Genomic DNA, 11825 nt, shown 5'->3' on the forward strand with positions numbered 1-11825 from the left:
CAGAATGGAAGAGTGGTCCGATTTGCCAAATGGTGGGCGGGGGAGGGATTTGTAGCCATCCCGGAACGGAGAGTAGCAATGATCCAAAACCCGGTCCCCTCGTGTGTTGAAACTAATGTGCTGGTGATATTTTGGTGCGACTGATTTTAAACTGGCTTTATTAAAGTCCCCGGTCACAATGAACACGGCCTCAGGGTGCGCGGTTTCCTGCTCACTTATACTCCCATACAGTTCCTTGAGTGCCCGGTCTGTGTCGGCTTGTGGTGGGATGTACACAGCAGTGATAATGACCGCTGTGAATTCCCTCGGTAGCCAGAATGGTCGACACAGAAGCATAAGAAATTCCAGATCAGGAGAACAGAAAGACTTGATGGAATGTACGTTCCTCTGATCACACCAGGATTTGTTGATCATAAAACATACACCACCTCCTCTAGTTTTACCTGAGAGGTCTTTCGCTCTGTCCGCTCGGAGCATGGAGAACCCCGCGGGTTCAATGGCTGAGTCTGGAATCTCCGCAGACATCCAAGTTTCCGTAAGGCAGATAATGCAGCAGTCCCTCGTCTCTCGTTGGAAAGAGATCCGCGCTTTCAGCTCGCAGAGCTTGTTATCCAGAGACTGAACATTTGCCAGTAGAATAGTGGGTAGCGGGGGTCGATTTGCGCGGCGTCTTACTCTGATGAGAACGCCGGCTCTGTTTCCCCTTTTCCTCCTGCGTTTCCGCGGCTGTGCTGCCCAGACAAAGGGCTCCGCTTGCGTGTTTGTAAACAGCGGGTCGGCATTGAGGAATGTGAAGTCCGGTTTTCGGTGTGAGATCGCTGAACCAATGTCCAAAAGTGTTTGTCTGTCGTAGACAATAAGGCAGACAACATCCAAGACAAAAAAACATAAGAATTGTAAACAAAACAAACAAACCATTGCTATGTTGTGTCGGAGCTCACAACGCAGCAGCCATACTCGGCGCCATCTTGAGTCCAATACTCTGTTCCCTGATGGAGGGAACGAGACGTTGTGTCGATGTAGTGACACTAGGGGTCGACCTTGCGAGCCCTGAATACCTCTGATCTTTGAAAAAAGGCCAATGGGAATTGGTGAGTGGAGTTTGCATGCCACTCCCCCGGACATACAGGTATAAAAGGAGCTGGCTCGCAACCACTAATTCAGGTTTTGTGCTGAGGAGCCGAGACAAGGTCCCGGCCATTTCAGCGGGTAGTTAAGTGTTGTGGCAAGAGGGACACAACATCTTGTTCCCTCCATCAGGGAACAGAGGTTACGAAAGTAACCAGGACATTCCCTATCTGTCACTCACTCGACGTTGTGTCGATGTCCCTATACAAAACGCCACAATGACTGAACTGTGTACATGGACTGGCAGTGCGAGACGGGCAGACCACTGTGTGCCTCGTAGCCAGAGCACCAGGCTGTCAAGTTACCTCCCCCGACACTCCTTCGAGCGTCGAACAGTCCCCTGTACTTCGGGGATAAGTCGACTGCCCAAAAAATGGGGACAGACTAGCCCAGCTGTGGCCTCTTCTCCTCTTTTTTCTCCCCAAAAAGAGTGGAAATCATTTACCGACTGGGGGCCATAAGTGTCCGTGTAGGGGGGTGTCACTCCCAAGGGTAAGACACCGCGGAGACCACACTCTGCCCGGAGGTGGGGGGGGGGTATTTGAGTGGAAATACATCTCATGGTCTTACCGAGTTTTGTCAGAAGTATGTCATGTGGGGAAGTCCCGTGGTAGGTCCTACCCAAGGGGGAAGGAGCTCTACAGACACGGTGACCAGGGGCAGAGGAACCTCTGCCCAAGGAAGTTTACCAACAGGGAAACCATTTTGCGGAAGATACATCACACGGGGTTACCTACGGGGAACCAGTGCATGTGGAGCACCAATCCTAGTACAGGGCCTAGTTAGCACATGTACTAGGCCGGCAGCGAGTTTCTCCACAAACCCGCCTGCCACAGGGCTAAGGAGGAATGTCATCCAGGGTCCATAACTTTGTGGACAGGAATGGGAGTCAAAGCGCACGTCTTTACCTGGGGGAGGGTAAAGGCGCTATGCACAAGCGGTACACTGGCCAGCTGTCCCGGAACTTACCTGTTCGTACATGAAAACACACGGGGCAAAACCAGCTCAACCTGGAGATTATAGAATCTCGCAAAGGTGTTGGGTGTTGCCCAGCTCTGCAGATGTCTGCTAAAGAGGCACCACTGGTCAGAGCCCAGGAGGCCGACACACTCCTAGTAGAGTGGGCTCATAGCCCCAAGGGGGGTGGCACGTCCAGTGGGCGATCCTCTGTTTGGAGACAGTGCTCCCTTTTCGCTGTCCACCAAAGCAGACAAAGAGATGCACAGAGCGTCTAGAGCTCTGCATGTGATCCCAATAGATGCGCAAAGCATGCATCGGACACAGCAACGATAAGGCTGGGTCTCCCCCTAAACGGGGTCTTGGGAACCTTGAGCACATAGGGGTCTCAGGATAATATGAGAGCAACCCGGACCAAACTCTAGGCATGTTTCGCTGACAGAGAATGCCTGCAGGTCCCCTACCTTCTTGATGGAGGTGAGCACTGTCAGGAGGGCAGTCTTCAAAGAGAGAATGCCTTAAGCTCAGCTGACTCTAGGGGCTCAAATGGAGCTCCCCGTAGGCCCCGAAGGACCACGGAGAGGTCCTACGAGGGGATGAGACGCAATCTGGGGGGATTTAACCTCATAGCGCCTCTTAGGAACCTGACGATCAATTCGTGCTTCCCCAAATACTTACCGTCTACTGCATCGTGATGTGCCAATATACATTTACATTTACATTTACATTTACATTTATTCATTTGACAGATGCTTTTACCAAAGCGACTTACAAAAGAGGAAAACATAAGCGAATCATCTTAAGGAGACAGTGGTACGAAAAGTGCTGTATTACAAAGTTTCACTAGCATCAGAATAAAGTGCAACAGGATTTTTTTTGTTTTTTAATGACTGGTTAAGTGCTCATGGAAAAGATGTGTTTTTAGTCATTTTTTGAAGACAGAGAGTGAGTCAGCTTCACGGATGGAGTTGGGAAGGTCGTTCCACCAACGTGGTATGATGAAGCCGTAAGTCCGGGAAAGTGCTTTGGTGCCTCTTTATGTTGGTACAACAAGGCGACGTTCCTTAGCTGACCGCAGGCTTCTAGTGGGCGCGTAGCTCTGCATAAATGATTTTAGGTATGCTGGAGCAGACCCAGTGACTGTTCTGTATGCCAGCATCAGAGCCTTGAATTTGATACACGCATCAACCGGCAGCCAGTGGAGAGAGACAAGGAGTGGTGTAACATGTGCTCTCTTTGGTTCATTAAAGACCAGATGTGCTGCTGCATTCTGGATCATTTGCAGGGGTCTAATTGCACATGCAGGGAGGCCTGCAATGAGAGCGTTACAGTAGTCCAGTCTAGTTACGACAAGTGACTAGACAAGCAGTTGTATGGCATGTTCAGAGAGGAAGGGTCTTATCTTCCTGATATTGTAGAGTGTAAATCTACATGATCCTGCAGTCTTTGAGATGTGGTCTGTGAAATTTAGTCTTTTATCGATGGTTACTCCTAGATTTCTGACTGATTTGGAAGGCGTTACTGTAGTTGCACCCAGCTGCACGGTGATGTTGTGTTCAACAGCAGGGTTGGCTGGAAAGACATGGAGTTCAGTCTTGGCTGGGTTGAGTTGCAGGTGGTGCTCCTTCATCCAGGCCGAGATGTCTACCAGGCAGGCAGAAATAGATATAGCAGCTACATACACCTTCAAGCTGCTTTTCAAATGAGCTGCTCAGCCCCTCCTGCAGGAAGGAAAGCACTGATCCAACTGCGCATCTCTTGGGGGTCTTCGCGTCAGGAAGAACACCACTTAGAGAACAGATGTCACTTCAAGGCATACAGGCGCCTCGTAGAGGGAGCCCTGGCCTGAGTGATCGTGTCTACCACTTCCAGTGGTAGGCCACTTAGGTCTTCCGTGTCCCGTCCAAGGGCCAGATGTGGAGATTCCAGAGGTCTGGTCGCGGGTGCCAGATGGTGCCTGAGAAAGAAGGTCCTTCCTCGGGGGGGCGCTGTCACAAGGAGAATGAGGTCTGAGAACCAGGTCTGGGTAGGCCAGTAGGGTGCTACTAGGATGACCTGCTCCTTGTCCTCTCTGAACTTGCACAATGTCTGTGCAAGTAGGCTCACTGGGGGGAACGTATACTTGCGTAGTCCCAGGGGCCAGCTGCGTGCCAGCGCATCTGTGCTGAGGGGAGCCACCTGGGAGGGTGGACCACCTGAGGGTGGAGTCTCCACTCTCCCCTGAGCGTGACCTGCCGTGACAGTGTGTCCGCTGTGCTGTTGAGGTTGCCCGGGATGTGAGTGGCTTGCAATGACTTGAGTCACTGGTGATTCCAGAGGAGGAGACGGCAGGCGAGTGGCGACATGCGACAAGAACGCACACCGCCTTGGCGGTTGATGTACGCTACCATTGCTGTGTTGGTCCGGATGGACAACTGCTTGCCCTGGATCAACGGCAAAAGCCTCTGCAGGGTGAGCAATACTGCTAGCAACTTAAGGCAGTTGATGTGCTAATGCAGTCGTGGGCCAGACCAAGGACCGGCGACTGCATGCCCATTGTACACGGTGCCCCAGCCACACTTGGAGGCATCCATCATAACCACGACGTGCCTGGAGACCTGTTCTAGGGGAAGCCCTGCCTGTAGAAATGCCAGGTCAGTCCAAGGGCTGAACAGACGGTGGCAGACCGGCGTGACGAGCCATGGCGCCATGCCCATCTCGGGACTCGAGTCTGAAGCCAGTGCTGAAGTGGTCTCATATACATCAAACCGAGCGGCGTGACTGCCGCTGAGGATGCCATATGCCCCAGAAGCCTCTGAAATAATTTCAGTGGGGCTGACGTTTTCCACCCGAATTCTCTCAGACAGTTCAGCACTGATTGCGTGCGCTCGCTCGTGAGGCGCGCCATCATTGAGACTGAGTCTAACTCCATGCCAAGAAAAGAGATGCTCTGAACTGGGGAGAGCTTGCTCTTTTCCCAGTTGACCCGAAGCCCCAACCGGCTGAGGTGCCTGAGCACCAGGTCCATGTGCGTACACAAGTCCCACGAGTGAGCTAGAATCAGTCAGTTGTCGAGATAGTTGAGGATGCGAACACCCACTTCCCTTAACAGGGCAAGGGCTGCCTCTGCGACCTTCGTGAAGGCACGAGGTGACAGGGACAGACCGAAGGGGAGGACCTTGTACTGATACGCCCGGCCCTCGAAAGCAAACTGCAGGAAGAGGTAGAACCGAGACGTGGAAGTACGCGTCCTTCAGGTCTACCGCCGCGAACCAATTTTGATGCCGGACGCTCGCCAAAATGCGCTTTTGCATCAGCATCTTGAACAGGAGTCAAGAACTCGGTTCAGAACTCGCAGGTCCAAGATTGGCCGCAACCCACCTCCTTTTATGGGTACAATGAAGTGGGGCTGTAAAACCCCTTCTTCATCTTGGCTGGAGAAACAGGCGCGCAAGGCAGCAGCGTTCTCACCTTTCACCGAATTGAAGTGGATGCCGTTGAACCTGGTCGGGCTGCAGCGGAACCAGTGTTGTTGTGGCAGGAGGATGCCCTTGGTGACAAGCAGACAAGGTGTGAGGTCTTGAACCGCACCAATGCAGGATGTGCTGAATAGTCTACGTCTGCTGTTTCACCGCCGAGAACTGCTGGGCGAAGTCCTAGACAGTGTCGCCGAACAGGCTGACCTGGGAGATGGGGGCAACAAGGAAATGTACCTTATCAGCTTCCCACATCTCGACCAAGTTGAGCCATAGGTGGCACTCCTGGATCATCAGGGTGGACATCGCCTGCCTGAGAGTCCATGCCATGACCTTCATCGCCCAGCGCAGCTCCTGCATCAATCCCGGATCAGAACTACCCTTGTACAGTTCTCTTAGCGCTTTGGGTTGGTGCACTTGCAGGAGAACCATGGCGTGCAGGGCAGAGGCGGCCTTTCCAGCGGCACCGTAGGCCTTAGTCACCAGAGACGACATAACCCTACAGGTTCTGGATGGGGGTCTCAGGCGGCCCCGCCAGGTGGCAGCGTTTTGCGGGCACAGGTGCACCACAACCGCCTTATCCACCTGGGGAATCGCCAAGTACCCCCTGGCAGCCCCACCATCGAGGGTAGTGAGAGCAGAGGAGCTCAGAAACCGGGTCTGGGCAGTGAAATGTGCCCGCCCTGACCTCGTGAGCTCCTCATGCACCTCTGGGAAGAAAAGGGACCATGAGTGGCGCTCCGGGCCCAGGAACCAATCGTCAGGCTACGAGGGTTCAGGGGGGGTGGAGGGTCCCACTCCAGCCTGACACACGCAGCCGCCCGGGCAAGCATGGCTGCCAGCTGCGTGTCAGGCTGCGACTGGGTGACCACACCCAAAGGTGGGAGCCAAGTCGAGTCCTCAGCGTCAGACTGGACAGCCCACTCTCCGATGCTGCAATCAAGAGCTCATCCACTTCGCGAGTGCCAAAACGAGATTGCAAACTCGCCCTGAGACGAGCCGGCGGTCTCATCCCAGCGGGGCAAACGGGAAGAATGGGAGGTCCGTGGGGAGTTACCCGGCGGAGTGGCTCCCATTGGGGTCCCCAAATTGCCCCCAGTGCTAACCTATGCAGCCTCAAACCCGTAGGTAAAAGGACCAAGGCGGGGAGCTGCTGGGGTGGTCTTTCCCTCTAACGAAGGAAAAACTGCGACCGCAACGTTGCCATGGTCATGCTCTCACAGTGAGAACGTGACCCATCCACGAACGCTGTCTCCACGTGGGCAGCGTCCAAGCACGAAAGACCGCGATCGTGGCCATTGGAAGCGGATAGGTAACGACCGCAACCAGGAAATACACACAGATGGAGAGGCATCTTTAAAAAGATGCTCTCCGTTAATGCCACTCTTTTAGAAGGGAAAATATGCTCTTTTAGTAGGAAGAATATACTCTTTTAGCTGCTGAAGTGCCCAGGGGCGTTCTCTGCACTTCACCAGTGCAAGAGGTGGAGAAGCCGCTGTAATGCACTGTAAATCCAACAGCTTTACGAGGTGAATGGATCGGCAGAGTAATTAATCTCGCTGAACACAATCGCTCGGCTCCGAAGAGAAAATCTGAATGAGTGGTTGCGAGCCAGCTCCTTTTATACCCGTATGTCCAGGGGAGTGGCATGCAAATTCCACTCGCCAGTTCCCATTGGCCTTTTTTCAAAGATCAGAGGTGTTCGGGGCTCCCAAGGGCGACCCCTAGTGTCACTACATCGACACTACGTCGAGTGAGTGACAGATAGGGAACTGCTGACTTCTCCAGTTGGGAAAGTGACATTGACGACACGCCCTTTAGCGTTATACCTGTCGGAGCAGAAGCATTTTTTACAGAGGTATCTCAAAGACATCACACGACAGCTGCTGGTCTATCACACACTAAAATTTTCAGGGTGCTTGCTTGGTGATGCATCATATTTATTCATCTTTTACAAACAGGGAGCAAAAAATAATGTAAATAAATATATATATATATATATATATATATTATTCTATAAAAATAATGGAATGCAAAGAATTAAAAAGCTGTAGCACCACCACCCTTTACATTCACGCAGTTTCAGTTATTCCTGGAATGCTATCCAATGATTCATGAACTGTGTAGTGGGACATTTTGCTCTATAATTCCACTTAATCCAGTTTTTCATTCTTGTTGTGTTCCCCTTTACATATTAGATCATTTTAAGCTTTTGTAGCACAACTGACCATCTGTCACCTTTATGTGTTTTGTTCATGTTTTCATCTCTCTTATTTTGAAGTTCATTGTTTATTTCCTATTCCTGTTTCATTGTCATATGTCTTGTCCTGTTCCCAACATGTTTCATTGTGTTTTTGTTTTTATTGGTTTATTAGTCTTGTCTTGTTATTGGTTCATGTTTCATTAGGTTGGCTTGAAAGAGCCAACCTACTGATCTACTATTTAAGCTTATTATTATTAGTGGTGCTTGCGAAGCACAGCATCACTATTGCAATCTCACATTGTAATCTCACACCTATCTCGTCCCGCACCGTTTGTCGTAGACCCACAAATGAGGTGTCAAATCAACCGGCCTATTGACGACACCTGTGCTATGACTTTTCTAAGGGGTTGGGGGTATGGTGCACCCCTGGGGGGGGCAAAAAAACGTCCCAAAAATGTCCCATTGACATACTATGCCGAGGGTCTCGCCCATGAAAAAAAAAATTGTTTTTCCTACTATGACAAGATAATGAATTTTGTGGGATCATATCTCCCAATCAGAATGTCGTAGAGACATGGGGTGGGCTCATTTCACTCGGGCTACCAATCAGTCTTTAAGTATCATCTTGGAAATGGCATAGCCACACCCTAGCAACCATTTAGAGCAGGGGTGTCAAACTCGGTTCCTGGAGGGCCACAGTCCAGCAGAGTTTATCTCCAACCCTAATTAAACACACCTGAAGCAGCTAATCAAGGTCTTCAAGAGCGCTTGAAGATTACAAGGAGGCATTTTGGAGCAGGGCTGGAACTAAAATCTGCAGGGCTGTGGCTCTCCAGGAACTGAGTTTGACACCCCTGATTTAGAGCACCCTAGCAACCACCACCATTAACTTCCATTCAAAATGTCTCAGAAGGATATCTTCCAAACAGAATGACTTTGAGACTTGCGGATTGGCTCCATTAAGTCAGGTTAGTAAGGTCACTAAGGGCACCGATCTCAGTTCAATTTGTCTGCCTAGGGATGTGCTTGAAAGTTACAAGTGTGTCTCAAAGGAATATTCTGGGTTCAATACAAGTTAAGCTCAATCAACAACATCTGTGGCATAATGTTGATTACCACAAAAATAATTTCAACTCGTCCCTCCTTTTCTTAAAAAAAGGAAAAATTAGTGTTACAGTGAGGCACAATGAGCCCACTTACAATGGAAGTGAATGGGGGCCAATTTTTGGAAGGTTTAAAGGCAGAAATGTGAAGCTTGTAATTTTACAAAAGCACTGACATTAATTCTTCTGTTAAAACATGTGTAGTATTTGAGCTGTAAAGTTGTTTAAATCGTAATTTTTACAGTCATTTTAGGGTTTGTTGACATTACATCATCATGGCTAAAACTGACTATAACTTTGCACAGAAAAGGTTAGTAAGCGATTGTATCACTCTAAAATCATGTTTACACATTGTTTGTCTTGTGGCTATACTTTTGAAAAAGTATTTTAACGTTCAAAAATGAAGTGCCTCACTGTAACACAGGTTCCCTATCTGTCACTCACTCGACGTTGTGTCGATGTAGTGACACTAGGGGTTACTCTTGGGAGGCCAAGACACCTCTGGTCTTTGATAAAGGGCCAATGAAAATTGGCGAGTGGTATTTGCATGCCATTCCCCCGGACATACGGGTATAAAAGGAGCTGGTATGCAACCACTCATTCAGATTTTCTCTTCGGAGCTGAACGATCATGCTCATTGAGCTGAATACTACTGTTCATTCACCTCTGCTGGATCTGACGGCGCATTTCAGCGGCTTATCCCTCCTCTGCACTGGTGCACTGCAGAGAATGACCCTGGGTGCTTCGGCAGAAAAACAAGAGAGTATATTTTCTGAAAAAGCTTTTCCTCCTCTAAAAGAGTATATTTCTCAAAAAGAGCGGCACACACGGAACATCTTTTTAAAGACGCGTCTTTCTAAAGATGCCTTTCAGATTGTGTGTTATTCCTGGCTGCGGTTGTTATCTCTCAACTTCGGATGGTCATGATCACTGTCTTTCGTGTCTGGGCACGACCCACATGGAGGCAGCGTTTGTGGATGGTTCATGTTCTCACTGCGAGAACATGACCATGGCAACGTTGCGGTCACGGCTTGCTTTCGTACCTACGGGTATGAGGCCAGCGCGGCTAGCACTGGGGGCGATTTGGGGACCCCAATGGGATCGTCTCCGCCGGGTATCCCCCCGCGGACCTCCCATTCCCCAGCACGCTCGTCTGCCCCAATCGGGCTTCCGGATGAGTTCGCCGGCTCGTCTCATGGCGAGTCTGGCTTCTTGTTCGGAGCCCGCGAAGATGATGAGCTCTCGAGCGCAGCATCGGAGAGCAGGCTTGTCCAGTCGGACGCAGAAGCCTCAGCTGGGCTTCCCCCTTCGGGGACGATTGCCCAGTCACAGGCCGATGCCGAAATGACTCACATGCTTTCCCGGGCGGCAGCGAGCGTTGGGTTAGAGTGGAACCCTCTGCTCTCCCCTGAACCCTTGTGGCTTGATGATTGGTTCCTGGGCTCGCGGCACCGCTCAAAGCAGCCACGCCCCACTCCAGTGCCATTCTTCCCGGACGTGCATGAGGAGCTGACGAAGTCATGGGAGGCACCTTTTACTGCCCGGCCCTGATTCTGCAGTTCCCCCGCTCTCACTACCCTCGATGACGGGGCGGCCAGGGGCTATACGGCGATTCCCCCAGTGGATAAGGCGCTTGCGGTGCACCTATGCCCGCAGAGCGCCACCACCTGGCACGGACGACCTAAGCTCCCATCCAAGCCATGTAGGCTCACGTCGTCCCTGATGGCTAAAGCCTACAGCGCTGCTGGACAAACCACCTCTGCCCTGCACGCCATGGCTCTCCTGCAGGTCCACTAAGCCAAGGCATTGAAAGAACTGCACGAGGGTAGTTCCACCCCAGATTTGATGCAGGAACTGCGCTCCGTGACCGACCTCGCTCTCCGAGCGATGAAGGTCACGGCGCGGTCTCTCGGGCAGACGATGGCCACACTAGTGGTCCAGGAGCGCCACCTTTGGCTCAACCTGGTCGATATGGGCGAGGCCGACAAAACAGCAGACGTCTGCTCGTCGCCAAGGGCGTCCCCCTGCGGTGACTGCACCGGCTCTGCTGCAGCCCGCTCCTTCGGCCCGGCCCCAGCGTGGAGCCCACCACAGGAAGCAGACGCCACCCATCTCACAGCTGGTGCCTAAGAACCCACGGAGGTCCTCAAAGTGCCCCCGAGACGGGCGACCCAGGGACGAGGGAACCCACTCATGTGGAGCTGGTAAAAAGACCACTCCATCCCCCGGTGGAGGGCCAGGTGGAAAATCTTTTGTTGCCTTTTTGTTTGATTTCGCCGCATGGCTGCAGTACCCAACAGTTCAGCAAAAGAGCGTCTTCCTTCCTTCCTCCCTGGGTCACATACCCGGTGTGTACTGTCATCACCATGACTACCGTCCACGGGTTTTTTCTTGCAGGATTGGCACTCCAGCGGTGGCCTTTCCACCCCTGAGCACCCAGCTGTGGCACACAGCTGCCCCAGATTTGGCAGTCTCCACGGGTTATGATGACAGGCCTCTTCCTCCCCCATCCCAGGCTGTTCCGGGGGTGGTCACAAGGAGCCAGGTAAGTGCTTCAATGTCCCTAGACTCAGCACGGCCACGAAGTGGTGTGGCACCTTGAGCTCCACCCCGCCGCGAGGCCCCACCTGCCGGTACGTCCGACGATGTTGTCCTCTTGGTCCCCCTTGCGCGGAAATTGGACGCATGGCTCGCGCTTTCCAATCCGTCGCGATGGCTGATCCAGACCATCCGACTCGGCTACGTGATTCAGTTCGCCAGGCACCCTCCCAGTTCAGCGGTATTCACTTCACCTTGGTCAAGAGCGAAAATGCTGCCACCTTGCGTGTGGAGATTGCTACCCTCCTACGGAAGGGTACGATAGAACCTGTCCCTCCAGCCAAGAAGAAGAAAGGGTTTTACAGCCCCTACTTCGTCATACCGAAAAAAGGCGGTGGGTTGCGGCCAATCTTGGATCTGCGAGTACTGAACCAGGCTTTA

The sequence above is a fragment of the Myxocyprinus asiaticus genome, chromosome 27, assembly GCF_019703515.2.
Source record: "Myxocyprinus asiaticus isolate MX2 ecotype Aquarium Trade chromosome 27, UBuf_Myxa_2, whole genome shotgun sequence".
Lineage (NCBI taxonomy): Eukaryota > Metazoa > Chordata > Actinopteri > Cypriniformes > Catostomidae > Myxocyprinus > Myxocyprinus asiaticus.